Source organism: Thermobia domestica, chromosome 7 (genome assembly GCF_964235325.1).
Source record: "Thermobia domestica chromosome 7, izTheDome1.hap1.1, whole genome shotgun sequence".
Taxonomy (NCBI): domain Eukaryota; kingdom Metazoa; phylum Arthropoda; class Insecta; order Zygentoma; family Lepismatidae; genus Thermobia; species Thermobia domestica.
In genome coordinates this window covers 180,638,685-180,656,692 of record NC_137460.1, presented here as the reverse complement: position 1 = coordinate 180,656,692, position 18,008 = coordinate 180,638,685, and the positions used below count along the sequence as shown (strand labels likewise).

Here is an 18,008-nt window from a genome sequence, read left to right as displayed (position 1 = left end):
TGAAACCGCAAAAGCTCTTTTCGAAAGCGAAAGCCCCCCGAAACCGTGTTTGCGGTTTTATAAGGGATTGCCCTTTTCAAAGCAGAAACAATGTTTGCTGTTTTTAATTACACCTTTTAACAATTGTGAAAGCATCTATCGATCGAGACAAATGAATTGATTTATATGTGTGTTTTAACTTTTTTTTTTGCTCCAAGGCTATTATGGTAATATGTGCAGCACAGTGCGAAAGGGATAGTTCGATGGTTGTACAAGTCACAGTTAAATTAGGGTTGCCATATTTTAAAATCAGAAAAGTGAGGGTTCTAAACCGTAAGTATTGATGTGAACTTCCGTGTTACAAATACTGACCTGCGATCCTTAGTACTTTTTTTTTTTAGTTATTTCTTTGATGACACTTCCAATGTACTTTTCGGCTGCAGGGAAGCAAACTGGATCCCACCTGATTTTCATATATGTTGTAAATTAGACCACAAGGAACACGAATCTGAAGGAATTTTGACATTTCGAATGTCGGAACTCGAGATATTCGAACATAAATTGACTATGGAAGCAAACTGGACTCTACCTGATTTTTATATATTTGGTAAATTAGACCACAAGAAACACGAATATGAAGGAATTTTGACATTTCAAATGTCGGAACTCGAGATATTCGAACATAAATTGACCATGGAAGCAAACTGGACTCTACCTGATTTTTATATATTTTGTAAAGTAGACCACAAGGTACACGTATCTGAAGGTATTTTGACATTCCGAATTTCGGAACTCGAGATATTCGAACATAAAGTGAACACGGAAGCAAACTAGACCCCAATTGATTTTTATATATTTTGTAAACTAAACCACGAGGAACACGAATCTGAACGAATTTTGACATTCTGACTTCCCGAACTCGAGATACTAGAACTTATACAGTAGTTTTATGTAATATGTAAAAAAAAGTAACGAAGAAAGTTTTGTCGCTTTTTGACCTATGACTTAGAGCATCGATATATCACCTAAGACGTACCTGGAAGAACAAAAACAGTACCCATCAGTATCAATGACCTTCTGCCAACGTTCGGGATGGGCATGGATTCCTTCGCGGTAGAACTTGGTTTGCCGTGAAGCGAAGAAGGTATCAAGTGCATTTAGCACCTCTACTACGGAGTTGAACTGGAGTCCTCTAAAGTGAGTGTCCAAGGAAAGGAACAGGTGATAACAGGACGGTACAATGTCCGGACAGTATGGCGCATGCAATAGTGTTTCCCATCCAAAGCGTAGGATGGTGTCCCGGCTCATTCTAGCTATGTGGGGTATAGCGTTGTTCCGTAACGGGGGAACCCCGTAGCGATTGAGAAGTGTTGGCTCCAGGGTTTTGAGTTTTTCTTGAACACGGCTCAACTGCTGACAGTAGACAGTTGCATTGATGTTCTTCTCTGACCACCCGGTAGCAGTTCCCGATGCACGATGTCGTGAGCAGTCCACCAAACACACAGGAGGACTTTCTGCTGCATTGCTGATTTCAGCTGTTTTGGAACCAGTTCATGGGATTTTAACCAATGATGACGACGCCGTGGAGCTTCGTACAGGACCCACTTCTCAACACATGTCAACATCCTGTCCAGAAATGGCTCCTTGCTCAGACGAGACAGCAAAGAATCACAGGTGTCTGCATGCGTAGCCTTCTGGCCCGGAGACAAATCAGTGCTTCCCAAATTGATAGAGGTGCTGGCGAATGGTTTCTCCACTAACATTGAATGTTAGCCCCAGTTCCTCACATGTCTGTCCACAGTTCGGCTCAACTGCTACCTGAAGATCCTCATTTTGTACATGTGTTGGTCTTCCGGCACGTGTGGTGCGTCTTTCGTGAGTGTTTCGTCACCGTTCTTAAACTTGTTAAACCACCCTTGCACTGTCTGCGTAATCACGACCCCTTCACGAAAGGCCTGAGGTATCTTCCGCTCTGCTGCAGTGGTGTTCGATCCAAGTTTGAACTCGTATAGCATACACGCCCTTATGACGCTCTGTGGAGGTTCCATATTCACTCAGTCCTTACACAAATTCACGTTGTAACTGAACTGCCACAACTAGATAGAATATTGGATATACCCACACCAACAACTGACCTTCGCCTTATATCCATTCGCATTCAACTCACGGTATGAAGGTCAATTGAACACAGACCTCCACAAAAAGCGACATAACTTTCTTGGTTACCTTTATATATCTCACAGGACATAATATGTTTCGTATAGAGAATATTGTGTTTTTTCATATAGATAGATAGCGTCTATATTAAACTTTAAGTTTTAATATCTCGAGTTCCGAAACTCGGAATGTCAAATTTCCTTCAGATTCGTGTTCCTTGTGGTCTAATTTACAAACTATATAAAAATCAGGGGAGGTCCAATTTGCTTCCCTGCATCCTACTTTTCAAACGAAACAGTTTTCCAGAGTGTACATTTTGCTTCAAACTGAGTTCTGCCCTGGCTAAGAAACGTAAATTCGCTTCTATAAGAGTCTTGAAAGTTACACTTGAAATTGTCGTTCGGCATTCTTGTAGCTTATGAAGGCATGATTAATTCAAGTATGTTTGTCACAACATCTACAAACGAATATTCATTCGTATAGAACTTCCAATACATTACATTAAAAACACATGAACTACACAAAGAAAACCATTGTGCATTAGAGCAGATCTCTTATTAGCAAATGATTCTGCACACGCGCACTGCTCAGATAGCCCAGAGCCTGAGCCTGAGCCCGAGCGCGAGTCCAAATTTAACTCAATCGCGATTGAGATTGTCAGAGGTGTAACGGTTTACGTTGAATGTACCATACCAACTAAGTCCTCTTAGATTTTTCTCCAATCCCAAAAAGCGGGTGGTTTTTCGTGATTAAGATATGTTTAAGCGGGGGACGAATATAGAACCTGAAAATCGGGTGGTAACCGCTAAAATGGGGTAATAAGCCAACACTAAGCTCAATAGAAATGAGGTATATCCCTATACACATGCAACTCATGAAATTCAATTTGAAATATCATCCACTTAGACAGACATCTTTTATATTATTATTACTCTTTCCCCTTGTTTTTAAAAATAGTACTGCCACTCTTTCTTTTGTTAACAAAAAGGCACCACCTAGCTTTCTTAATAAAAAAGAAAAAAAGAAAATCTCTATCTCAATACACAATTTTATTGTTGATTTGTTGCCACTCCGATAAATGTGAATGTTGTGGTTTTGCATGTGTTGACTGGCTTCTTATCGCAAGTCCCAGACACCTGCAGTAGTTTATACGTGAAGGAAACACCGATCATATTTTATTATATCTTTTTACTTCCCAATAACGATAGCCGTGCCTCTTTGAGAAATTGCAACTTATTTTTTTATTCTGCCAATTGTAAAAGTATATTCACCAAGAATTTTCCCACACTTTAAGACATTTTAAGAAAAAATATCTTTTTTTCCTTCTGCAAATTTTGATCATTTTTTCCCTACGCCGAGGGAAATTTCCCTCCATCTGGCAACTGTGAGCCGGAGTGGGGACAGATTCTTTGCTGTTTTCTCGTCGTTACTTGATATTAGTGCTGTCGTATTTTTGTGACATTTGCGGTTTTCAAAACCGAAACCGCAAAAGCGGTTTTTGAAACCGAAACCGCAATTGCGGTTTTCAAAACCGAAACCGCAAAAGCGGTTTTCAAAACCGAAACCGCAAAAGCGGTTTTCAAAACCGAAACCGCAAAAGCGGTTTTTGAAACCGAAACCACAATTGCGGTTTTCAAAACCGAAACCGCAAAAGCGGTTTTCAAAACCGAAACCGCAAATGCGGTTTTCAAAACCGAAACCGCAAATGCGGTTTTCAAAACCGAAACCGCAAAAGCGGTTTTCAAAACCGACATTTCGGTTTTATGAAATTTCACTCTTTTCAAAAACCGGTTTTCGGTTTTTTCAAAAACCGATTTCGACAGCACTAGAAGCTACCTCCATGTGCCAGCGACCACTTTAGTGATTCAATTCCCCCTTTCTGGTCCCAAAATCATTTAAATAACCACACCACTTTGTTTTATTATCTTCCATGCTTCTCTCTGACCTATTCAGAATGCACGATAGGAGATGTGTGTTTAAGAAGCACTGGAACACGTCCGAATCATTTGTTGGTGTCCCACTGTAAGCTGATTTTAAGCAATGTCAACAAACTTTTATTTATAAAACACCCTCTAATTCCTGACTCAACTTCTTGTTCATGTGTGCTGACAACAGTTTCAGACCTTTTCTTATCGCAATACACCAACGATTTACGAGTTAACGTGTTGACAGTTCAATAGGATTTCGTGTGTGTAATCAACACCTGGGTTAGATTGACTTCTTCGGAAATGGACATTACATAGTAGGTGAATCTCGGGGATAGACTGGCTTAATCATTTGATAATTACTTGTCGTTTCCAGTATACTTTAAGAGTGCATTCATACTGTAGTGTCCTTCGATCATGCAGTCTTTAACTCAGGATCAGCGAGCTAATGTAATTGAATGGTACATTTTATCAGAAAAATCTGCAAGAGCAACAAGATCCCGTATAGTTAAAGAACTCGGATTAAAAGTACACGATATGCAAATTCACCGTTTGAACAAACAGTTCCGCAGCAATTGTTTTCACACTGCCCATCTTGCATCTAGAAAAAGTGCAGGAAGATCTCCAAGTGTATCTACAGAAGAAACAAAAAGACAGGTGTTGTTATCTGTTACTAGTCCACCGCGGAAATCCCTTGCTCGTCGAAGCTTAGGCTTAAATATTAAGAAAACTACGCTACAAATAATTTTAAGAAACTTGAAGGTAAAACCATACAAGGTCCAAATGGTTTCTGAATTGTGTGCAAGTGATTATGGTGATCGTGTTTATTTCTGTAACTGGTTTATCGAGAAGTTAAATGAAAACCCTATGTTCTTATTTCTAGTGATGTTTTCTGATGAAGCAAAATTCTTCTTAAATGGTTCTGTGTCCTCATCACATGCAAGATACTGGTCATCGATACAGCCGAACGTGAGATCAGAAGTGTCAATGGACAAACGAGGAATAATGGTTTGGTGTGGTATAACTGCGACTGAGGTGATCGGACCTTTCTTTTTTGATGAAAATGTAACAACGTCATCATACCAAAAGCTACTAAGAGAAAATGTATTTGCTGAGCTTGATCGTTTAAATTTGGGTCAAAGTGATGAATTATGGTTTATGCAAGATGGAGCGCCAGCGCATCGCTCAAATACGACTATAAATCTTTTGAGAGAGAAATTTGGGGAACGGATTATTTCTATGGGGTCAAGTGTCGAATGGCCACCAAGAAGTCCGGATCTTACACCATGCAATTTTTTCTTGTGGGGATTCCTAAAACAAATTGTCTACCAAAAATCATGTAACAGTGTAGAAGACTTGAAACAAAGGATTGTCCACAGTATAGAGATGATCACTCCAGATATGTTGGAGAAAGTGTTCACAGTTTCTTTAGTAAATCGCATTAATTTATTATGTCTTGCTCGTTCAGGAGGGCATGCCGAATAAAAGTAAGTTGATTTTATGGGTTTTACACTTAGGTTAATGATCTTTTTAAACAATTAGTGACAGTAGAGCCAAAAAGAGTTGTTTTCAACAAAGAATAATTTCCAGCAACTGATTCTTATTCCTCGGGAAACATTTGTTTCTATTACAACCGTGTGTCCGTGTGTATTACGTCTGCAGTACATATCAGTAAGTTGTTATATGGAAAGTTGGATAATACGATTATTCTGTAAGAAGTAATGAAAATACATGCTTTTTCTTTTTACGAATAAAGCAAACAATATTGAAACTTAAAGCTCACTTTTAATTTTTAAGATCTTACTTTTCATTAAGATTTTTTTTGGGGGGGGGGGTTCCTGCTACGTTTTCCATTGTCATTTTGTCTTCTATTTCGAGATGGTTCTGCTTAAGTGTATAGAAAATACGTAGGTGATTTGTGTGTGAGATTTTCTGCTATAAAAAGAGCCCTAATTGATTTTTAAAAATATAAAATTCTTTGATTATATTCCAGTGACACCATAACAACAAAGTTATATGCATAATCAGTTACACTGACAGAGGTTATTCATTTACAGTTAATTTCCAGGTTTATTGTATATTTTTTTTCGTTTTGCAATAATGACATATTTATTGTGAATTTTTGTGATTTTTGGAAGAGGGCTGTAGCCCATATAAGTCACTGGGACATGCAAAGAGCATCCGAATATTAATTCTGTGGCATTTGTGACTAATCTCACGCTCATTAGCATTTTCAAAATAAAATTTGGAATTTTCAGAAAGATCCACAATCTTATGCTTCGCTTCCGTTGCCGCTAAAGGTGGTGCGTTATCAAAATTATACCGAATTGAAAAAAAAAAAAAAAAACGCCAGCGCCAAATTTCACATTACTTGATTTACAAAAATAGCTTCTTCCGGTGTGTCCCTGTTAAGGATATTTATCGTGATTTGTGGAAGGGAGCTGTAGCCCCACATCAATCACTGGCACATGCAAGGAGCATCGGAATCTTAATTCTGTGTCATTTGTGATTAATCTGATACTCATTCACACTTCCAGAATAAAATTTGGATTTTTTTTTAAAATAAAGATTCAAATGCTTATGCTGCGCGCCCTGTTCCCTCCTAATGCGGTGTCACCAAAATAACATTCTATATTTCAAAAACGCGTGCCTTCTTACTAAGATAACAAATTATTTTACATTAATTTGACAAGAAATAATGGTTTCTCGGATGTCCCTGCTAAAATATTTATGGCTAATTTTTATGTGATTTTTTGGAAGGGGGCTGTAGCCCCATATCAATCACTGGCACATGCAAAAAACATCGGAATATTAATTCTGCGAAATTTATGATTAATCTGATGCTCACTGACATTTCCATAATAAAATTTGGAATTTTTATAAACATACATCATTTAAGTTTCGCCCACTGTGCCCCCTAAGGCGGTGCAGTACCAAAGTAACATCCCATATTAAAAGACACATACCTTTTTAGCACAATAACACCAAATTTAACATAATTGATTAAAAAAATAGTTTCTTCCGGTATGTTCCTGCTAAGGATATTTATGGTGAATTTTTGATATGATTTTTGTAAGCGAAACTGTAGCCCCATATCAGTCACTGACACATGCAAGGAGCATCGGAATATTAATTCTGTGACATTTGTGATTAATCTGACCCTCACTGGCATTTCCGGAACAAAATTTTGAATTTTTATATAGATCCATCATGGAGTGCTTCGCCCCCTGTGCCTCCCTAAGGCGGTGCGTTATCAAAATAACATTCCAGATTTGAAAAACACATACTCTTTTGATACAATGACGCCTAATTTTACATTAATTTTAAAAAATACCTTCTTCTCCTATGTCCCTATTTATGGTGTTTTTTTTTTATTTTTGAAAGGGGGCTATAGCCCCATATAAGTCACTGGCACATGCAAGGAGCATTAGAATATTAATTCTGTGACAGTGGTGAAAAATCTAACGCTCATTGGCATTTCTGGAACAAAATTTTGAATTTTTATAAAGATCCATCATTGAGCGCTTCGCCTCCTGTGCCTCCTAAGGCGGTGCGTTATCAAAATAACATTCCAGATTTAAAAAACGCATACTCATTTGATACAATGACGCCAAATTTCACATTAATTAACAAAAATACCTTCTTCTCGTATGTCCTACTAAGGATATTTATGGTGATTTTTTAATTTTTGAAAGGGGGCTGTAGCCCCATTATCAGTCACTCTTACATGTAAGGACATTGGAGCATTAATTCTGTGACATTTGTGATTAATCTCACGCTTACTGGCATTTCGAAAATAAATTTTGGGATTTTGGTAACATATCACCCAAGACCTTTTTACGCCCCTTGCCCCCCCCCCCAAACGGGGACCTTCGCAAAATAATGTTTGAGACGGCTTTACTAGCTTTTTGAATGAGTGTTTTTGCATTTTGTAACAAATAGAACTCATTTGCTCCAAAATCTTCACGAATAATTATTGGAGAAAACTGCTTCTAAAATTTAACATCGAATCTCCATTAAGGAAAATGAACTTTCGTGTTTACACCCCTAAAAGGGGGGCTAAACAGCAATTTTCTCTTATTTTCTTTAGAAATTCGAAAAATTCAGATATTTCTCAATAAGAGTGCCAAATTTTACATTAATAGTGTATAAACTTCATCTTCTCCCAGCGCTGTAGAAAATAACACGAATTATGGAACAGTCTGTATATATATATATATATATATATATATATATATATATATATTTATATTTCATAACCTTTCTAGAGATCAAATTAAAATTAGATTTAAAAATCTGGATTTAACGATCTTTTAAACACCTTTGATGAAAGTAGAAAAATTTAGTCTATTGGTAATACAAAAATTTAGTGACTTATGTATAGTTACTGGGGTATTTTCAAGTCCACACAAAGAGCTCACTAGTGGATGAGCGGTTAGCATAGGGACCCAGGTTCGATTCTTGGCGGGAGCTTATTTCGTTCGGATTCCACGTTAAACTGTAGGTCCACGTCTCATATAGCCTCGATGCTGAACGGGACGCTAAGACTGAAAATCAAATCTGTCCCACAGAGATTATTAAAATACAAGGGTCGGCAATCCCTCCATAGCCTTTCTGAAACAAGAGGGAATGTACACGAATTGGAGTGGGTTTGAGTTAAGCATCCCATTCAGCAGAAGACTATGAGCCTTGGGTCTACAACTTAACATAGTTTCCGATACACATGAGTTTCCACCGGTAATCGAACCCTGGTCTCCCATACCAAAGGCGCGTACGCTATCCACATAGCCACAAGGGAGCCCTGTGTACGATTTAAGACTACAAAACCTATGGCAGAAGAAAGGGTAGATTACATTTCTCTAAGTTACAACCATTAATTCTCTCGGACGTTTGAAGATAAAATCTAGATCATATCAATGTAAGAAATTGAATCCCGCATTTGATTCTGAACCACTCCGAGAAGAAATCAGAGAAGAACAATTTAAAATATTGGCTTTTTGATGTAATCGTACACAAGATCGTATCTCAGGTGGATTCTCGGTGTACAGAAATGAGATATATTTACTTGACTTTTCAAGCAATTCTCAGAGTAAACACTTTGGATGACAGTGTCGCAATCAAGAAATTAATTACAATCTACTCTGATGACTTCAGTTGTAATTTTGTCAAAGAGAAACAAGTATATAAGTCAGTCTCTGTGCAGCTACTTTCTCGGATCTTCACACTAAAACTTATAAATTGATGTTATATTTGTGTTTCCTGAACTTTACAAGGCACTCAGAATTCCCTCGCGCGAAGTGGATTTTGTGGTGGACAAACACAGTGTGTCTGAGGTTTCTCGGGGTTTTTCTTCCTTCCATTTTCTTCATTACACTATTTTTCATTCATTCTTATCATTACCATCCTTTAGCTTACACGGCATAAGGGTAGGACGTAATTGAAATTGAAAACAGAAAATTATACAACAGGAGATAATATTAAAACTCCGTTAGAAGAGAAAATGCAATTATATCAATTTATTAAGTTACTGTGATATTAATGATGTTCTATGTTCATTTGTTTTGAGTTTAATGTTCTCTTTCGACTCTAATGAGACCTCTCTCGTCCCAAAGGCGAGAACATTTACCACTTGTTCCAGAGGATCAAAAACAGAGGTACCTGGCAACCCTTCCGCTTACTTCAGATGTGAGTAAATTTTCACGATAATAAGATATGATAAGATCGGAATGCAAATACTTCGTGGCAAACAACACGAAATTCGAGTCGTGGCAAACAACACGCCGCCCAAATTGCTGTAAACGGCATTATGATCATTACATCTTTTGAAAATAATCTACGTAATTAGGTGTGATACTTATCTCAGGTCTTTTTCGAAACAAAGCCCTTTGCAAGAAGTCAAGTTTTCAATTCCTTGTAGCTTTTTTCTTCTGTTTGATAGAAATACATCATATGCTGACCATAGTATTCGACACTAATTTGCTTTCGATGTGCGATGCACCATCCGTCTCACTTGCGTCCTTACTGTCGTAGAGGCCTCCAAAAGTGTGGAGGATGTGTGTATTCACCAGATAAAGATTCAAATTCAACAAAAATTAGAATAACAGTAACCTTACACCCTTCACTACAATTGCAATATTATTTTGACTCACGACAATAGTTTACCCGATAAATATATTCTTCCTAACACAGTAACCTTCCCCTTCGTTTATATGCAATGAAAGATATAGCCATTTAACGCACTTAAACACACTTGCATTTATACACTTTCGAGTGACGAACTCAGTACTAATCAGGAACTTTTACTCATCATACATAGTGTGAAACTACTTGAGCAACGTACAGATCTTTAAATGTGACATCTCATCTGAAACCTGTTACCTGATTGACTCGTAATAATCAATTATCTTACAGAAAACAAAGTTACACAAAAATTCTAAAATCCCTTCCCTTTCCTGCTCTACCTTCGCAAATACATAGAAATAATCTAATTACATGAATATAAACATTAATTCTTATGCCTTTTCAGTAATTTATTCCACTGGCAAGAGCGCACTTGGCTACCTGGCTACCCGGCGATCATTTCTTTCAACTATTATAACGTATTAGCATTGTTCATTTTTTTTAAAAAAAGTACTTCATTTTATACTATATTCTTCATTTGCTGTAGGCAGGGGGTGTGCCTGGGGATCCGAAAACCCCTCCCCGAAATCACGAGGTTTCTTAAATTTTGTCTAATTTTAGGGCGTTATTACAAATTTTAATACAATTTGTCCTCATATTGAATTTGGACGCCTTCCCTCCGAAATGAATTCCTGCTCACTAAAGTCCCTGGCTGTATGTAAGTATTAAACAAGTTTAATTAACATATAACAAGCGAACTCTATTTGGCAAGATATGGTTTGAAGGTCCAGCTCTTCGTTCCACTCTCTGGTTACCCTTCTGTATTGTACTCCTACTGCAAGCTCTTGTTGCATTTTTTTAATGTCAACTTTACCAAATAAACCTATCCTCCCTTTAGGTTGTGAAAGAGTTCATTTATATTTTTGTCTGACTAAGTATAGTTGTACACTTTCTGCTTGAAATTTTTTGCATACTATGGAACGTTAGGCTCAGACTGTTTGATGTCTGGGAAGTTTTCTGAATCGGAATTTGTGCAAACATGTTTTCATTACGCAATAAATGGAACATAATTATGAGAACTATCATTTTAATTTGTCTCTTCTTTACACATAAGTATTCAGCGTCGGTGAAGACTTTTTTCACTCTTCAAAAATTTTCTGCGTTCCTGATCCGAGTTAAGTTGTTTTCGAGGAGTTACAATTCTATTTCTGTAGGCAGAATAAACGATTTATATTGAGCTAAAAGAAATAAAATACATGTAATGTGGATAAGGTTAAAAGAGATTCTACTGTTTTACGTACAAAAACAAACACTTACGCACTCCAGAACTTGTTGGACTATGTTTATGCCGTTTTTCTTTTCTTTTCTTTTCTTTTCTTTTTTTTTTTTTTTTTTTTTTGTAATTAGGTATAACTTTGTTCCCGTGAATTGCAGTAGGGTGTTGAAAATCCGGATTCGTGAGCCATAATGGTCGGATTCATGGGTCAAAATTTTGATGGTGGGCCAAAGTCTGCCAGTCCACCCCTGCTCTGTGATAATTAATTCTTAGTTCTGATTTCGAATCCATTACATTGTTACCTTCTTTTTCAACGCAACTTATTTCTTTCCAGTATCCTTCTGTTGAACATTTTAATTACATTTATATTTGCTAAAGCAGGGCTACCAATATATGAAAATTATTGTAAGGCGAAAGGGGAATTCCCATTTTGCCTTATGATAACAAGTCATTAAGTACCAATTTTTGGTTGACGTTTCCTGTGATAAGAATCATAAGGCAAAACGGGAGTGAAGACACGATTGGGATCATTTCCCCATCAACTACTTGTATCGCCAGGATTTCTTTTGTGTGTGTGTGTTTACGTATCTAGTTGTGTGATATTTTGTATGTTTATTAATAATAAGTAACCTTAAATTCAAAATTTTCAGTCATTAAGAAATTAAGTAAGTAGATACTATAATTTTAAATGTATGTAGTTGCCAAACTATATTTTGGATTTCAAGTACAAACATTAAACTATTCTTCACCTCTATCGATCAATATTAAGAAATTCGCAAAGAAGGTCCATTCACAGCTTCCGTTACATTTCACAAAATATTTTTTACTGTAAAAGAATCAAAATTAAAATATTCTTTATGTGGTCACATACCGAATAAAATTACAAAAGTTTACAATTATTGCTGGAAATTGATGTTGTTACCCATTTCGAACATTTCTTTTTAAGCACATAGTTTCAAACATATTAAAATTTCATTTCTTCTAGATAGTACGAAACGTATACATTGTGGATTTTCATAACTGTTCTCAAGGTGGATTTGTGTACAGTCAGAGACAGTTTTGTAAGTACAACAAAAAGTCCAAAATAAGCCTCTTGAAAACAGCTTTTATTTGTGAAAGAATAGAGAATGATCACTTTTGGCTGTTGCCATAATCTGTGCAACCAGCTTGATAAAAATTCAACGTAGCATAACAACAGCTGTTTCCCTTATTTGCCAAAAAAAAAAAAAAGGAAAGCTCAATAAGGTGAGTGTAGGGGCCCCGAAGTCTATAGCTATACGGCTCTGTTTTTCATCCCCCTTCTAAACATTTCTCTAGTTCACTGACACTCAGTGGCGTCTCTGGCATGTAAAATTTGGGGGGGGGGGACATCGAAGAAAGTGATTAAAATGGTGCTACCTGGCCCAACATATTTAATATTTTGTACTTCAAAATATTGGGGGGGACGCCCCCGCCAGAGACGCCTATGCTGACACTTATCGATTCGACTGTGATATTCCTCATTGTTGTAAAAAAAATATAGAAAATGTTTCGAACATTTAACTTTCCCCTTCACCGGACGCAAATTCTTATTAATTAATACACTGAAAAAAGTCCGTTATCCGGACAGCGATACACTGTGCAAATATACGGAATCATTATGTTTACTACAGGAATCCGCAAGGAGCACACGTTATCCATATGCTACAGACTTTCCTCACTTAGATGTTACATAATGCAATTTCAGGATGTATGACATCTAACAGTCTTCCATATATCACATACGTATACGTATGTTACATATGCCAGCTGTATGTTACATGCGTATATCTGTATGTGACATCCTGATCACTTATATATAGTTCTTTCGTTCGTACAGAAAGTGCGTTTATTCGAAACATTTATACGGAAAGTATGGTTTAGTTATACTTTTTTAGTTATATTTTTTAGTTGTACCTTAAGTCCAAAAACTACAGGATTTACACATGTAACCTACGTTTTTACGTACGCCACATGCATTTTTTCTGAGTGTATAACTTCACAATACGCCCTATGTCCGCCTCTCATGTTAGTGTATAAGATATAAGAAATTTACAGCATTCAATGTAAGGTCTACTGAAAACATTTTGAAACAGCAAGCAGACACTTTTGATCGATGTAAACCAACTTTTAAATTGAAAAATGATTGATTCAAATGACTGGACCAAACCACATTTCAAATTAGATATAACAAATTTGGTGTTTTAAAAAAAATAATTTAGTTAACTGTAAACAAATTAATTTAAGTTGTTGGCCAATGCAATGATTGTTAGTGAATATTCTATGTTTGAACGCATCGTTGGATGACTAACAATTAATGAAAATATAATGAAACTAATTGTAGATCTGAAGTGAAGTGATTCAAATAAAAGCGTATAGATATAATTATATACTACTAAAATTATCCCTCAACAATATCTTAAAATTCAGTTAAATTGGGAATAATATTAACAAGTGTGCTGTCCGTCGGCGATTAGGTGCGTGGAGGTAATTGCTGCTCTCACTTTTTTAGCTTTACACTATAACCTAATTACATGCCCCCTTTATATTAGTAGTGTTTTGTCCCCCTTTTTAGTGTTCATACCCAATTGGCGTACTTTTGTATTACAAGTGAATGGATCTGTGTTTTTGCGCAACTACAATCGATCACGGAAAGTAAGATAAATTTAACGCTTTATTAAAATTGTTATAGTTATTTAGTATACTAAATATTGAATTTTTCTAAAAACAGAGGTTTGAACGTATATGTTATATGGGAACAACATATAATAAAATGTAGGGTTGTTACAAATGATTGGAGCTGTTTCATGAATTTGGCGTAGCTATGATATTTGGCATTTTATCACGAAGCTTTACCATAATATAGACCTTACTTTATTTAATTTCGAACTTATAGTAGTCAAATTCGGTCCAAACATTAGCCATTCACAACTCTCTATCCTACAATTCAACTCAGATTAGGTTATTTTCAAACAAAGGTAAACTATTCTGAACTACTAGTTTGTTTAAATTTTACTACATGTTGGTATAAACATCTAACTGCTTAATTAAATGAAATGAGAACTACCCAATCTTGGTTCAGATTTTTTCTTTCAAATGATTAAACTGTTAACTCATTAAAGACACTTTGAACCAAATCCATTCGTTCATTTAAATTTATTTTTTTTACTACATTTGTTTCACAACTTATGAACCAATCAGTTTAAATCAATCTAAGTCGAAAGAGTTTCCATACTGGTTCAGAAAATAAACAGGTTTGTTTTATTTTAACTTTTCATTTCTCTCAGTGTAAAGATCCCGTCGAATTGTATGTCTTTAATACTCCTAGAAGAAAGCGTGGTTATAAGGAATTAAGGAGAAAGTAAAAAGAAAAATGTAAACAAACTTGTATGTTATACGAAACTGAAAACAATTAAATATCAATTAATTTCGAAGCTCTAGTAGTTAAAATACCACTAAAATAACACACTATTAAGTAGGAAGTTGCGTCTATATCAATTCTCCTGACAGTGATGGACATGCTACTTACAAACATAGTAAAACGATATAACTTGAGTTGATTTTGAGTTTAACGTCGCTTTCAACAGCGAGGTTATATGAGATGAGACCTACTGATTAACGTGGAATCCGAACCACATGACTCCCACCGGGAAGCGAACCCGGGTCTTCCACGCCAAAGACACGTACGCTAACCGTTTAGCGACAAAGGAGCTCAGTAAAACTATTGAGTTGTTCATGAAAGAAATGATTTAAGTGTCAGGTATTCATTGTTATTTAATATTTTGTGGTAATACACCTTAAGTTAACGTTTATCTGGGAAAGATTGATAGTAACCATACCACAAAGGTTGAAAAATGCTTTAATGGAATACTACAAGTTAACATGAACTATTATGAGTGTATTCCTATTTCCTGCAAATGGGTGTCATTTCAATTTTGATGTTAGATATGTTCTGTTTTGAACCTACATAAGCCATTAAAGTAAGTGTTGGTACAGTCCCCATCATGACGAGATATAATAAAATGTTGAAAAATATTCAACATAGCTGACTGATACTCTGGATTGAACTAGAACTTTTATGACTAGAAAGCAAGCACACTAAAACGAGCGGTGCAATGATTCTTCTATTTAGACTTAGTATGTGAGCATTAATAGAGAAATAGGATTATTAGGTCTATTAAATTTAAATATGTGTACAATCTGAGGTTTGAAATAATACACAAAGAAAGAAACATTAGGCTATGTATTGTGGTTTATCACATTTTCTTTTTCACGAGTAAAGTCACGTGGAAAAAAATAGTGACTTTCTGAAGCCATTTTGCTACAACTTCTTGTAAGATTGAAAAGGTACTTAAAATAACAAGCAGCAGGTGGTCGAAATAGCAAAAAACTTTTCACCGAATTTCGATACTCAAACGCAATTTTTTGCTCAGTTTTATCAGGCAGATATCGAGATAGTATCTTGTTGAAGGTCAGGATTACTACTTTTTATCTTAAATATACCTACTAGGTACCTCTAGCCTCTGTACTGGTGATGATTTTTTCTAAAAGTATTGTATGGGTAGCGTGGGACCAGGGGTGTAGCCAACGGTGGGGCCATCGGTGCCAGCCCCCCCAAATGGTTTCCTGGCTCCCCCAAATGACCAGCTTTTAAAACATCATAGTAAAATTATCTCGCTTTATTCATTTAAAAGTAACAAAGTTTATTGACAATTAATAATTTACGGTAAAATAGTATGGAGAAATATTGTTTTTCCATACCGATCGAAAAATAGTATAGTATCTCTATCTTATACCGATCGAAAAATAGGATACTTTTTTGTGACAGCACATTACACAATTTACTGCGATTTATATTTGACAGTTTCAAGACAAACGTTTTAACAAGGTACTACAAATACAGCCATAAAACAAAGGTACTAAACTGATTTGTAAGTACAGTATATTTTTATATGTTTTAACAAGTGTTTTAAAAGACATAGAGGATAGAAAATTTGGTGAGAAACAATGCTTTGATTCAATTTGGATTTCATTTGCTCTCTCTTTTATTTCTACTCAGTGTAATAAAATATTTTTTTTTAAAGTCACGAATAATAAATAAATATTTTTGTCAGGAAACTGTAAAGAAATTAAGTGAAATTTCAAAGAAAATCAATCTTGTGTAGATAGGTTCTGTATACAAGGTCTTAAATTTAAATATAAAGGCAACCAAGAAAAGTTTTGTTGCTTTTTCACCCACCACCTTCGAACATCGATATGTCACCTAACCTGGAAGATCAAAAATAGTCCCCATCAACATCGACGACCTTCTGAAAACGTTCTGGAAGGCCATGGAATCCATCCCGGTAGAACTTGATGGGCCGTGAAACGAAGAAGGTATCAGGTGCATTTTGGACTTTTACTAGGGATTTGAACTGGCGTCTTCTAAGGTGATTGTCCAAAGAATGGAAATGGTAATAATCGGACGGTGCAATACCCGGGAAATATAGTGGTAGCAATATTGTTTCCCATTCAAGGCGGAGAATGGTGTCCTGAGTCATTCTAGCCACGTGGGACTTACCGTTGTCCCGTAAACGAGGAGCCATTTGCAATTCAGAAGTAATGGCTCCAGAGTTTTGAGTTTTTCTTGAGCACAGCTCAACTGCTGATACTACACAGTTGCATTGATACTCTGACCAACTGGTAGCAGTTCCCGATGCACGATGCACCAAACACACAGAAGGACCTTCTTCTGGTACAGTGCTGGTTTCGGTTGTTTTGAAATCGGTTCATGGGGTGCTAACCAATGATGGCGGCGCCGTAGAGCTTCGTATAGGACCCTCTTTTTTATCACATGTCAACGCCCTCTTCAGAAATGGCTCCGAAATAGTAAATAAACACAGGCGACTGCCGCATTGCCATCTGGCCCGGAGTCAAAACATGTGAGACCCAACGACACAACTTGTAGTGCTTCCCAAGTTGATGGATGTGCTGCCAAATGGTTTCTCCACACACTGAATTGTAGTCCCAGTTCCTCTTTGTACATGTGTTGGTCTTCTGGCATGTGGTGTTTTCGGGTGTTTCGTCATCGTCCTTAAACTTGTTAAACCATCGCTACACTGTCCGCGTCGTCATGACACCCTCAACAAAGGCCTGGGCATATATTCTGTCCCGCTACAGCGGCTTTTTACCTCCATTTGAACTCGTTCAACATACATGCTCTTATGACGCTCTATGGATGTCCCATGTTCCCTGTGTCTTTATGCAAGTTCACTGTGTATCTGAATTGCCACAACCAGGTAGTATGTTGGATATACCCACACCAACAACTGACGTTCGCCTTATCTCCACTCGCATTCAATTCATGGTGTGAGGTCCAATTGAGCACAGACTTCCACGAAAAGTGACAGAACTTTCTTGGTTACCTTTATTGTTATGCACAAAAGTATAGCGTTTGGTCCCGGGCAGTATTTCTTGATTAAGCATAATAAAAACTATCTTGAATATAATTTATGGATAATAATAATAATAATAATAATAATAATAATAATAAT

General features: G+C 36.4%; 1 protein-coding gene across 1 annotated transcript in view; it reads left to right on the top strand.

The window, feature by feature from the left end:
* Positions 1-18,008, top strand: part of LOC145690596 (uncharacterized) — a 388,755-nt gene that overhangs the window by 65,463 nt on the left and 305,284 nt on the right. The window lies entirely within an intron of this gene.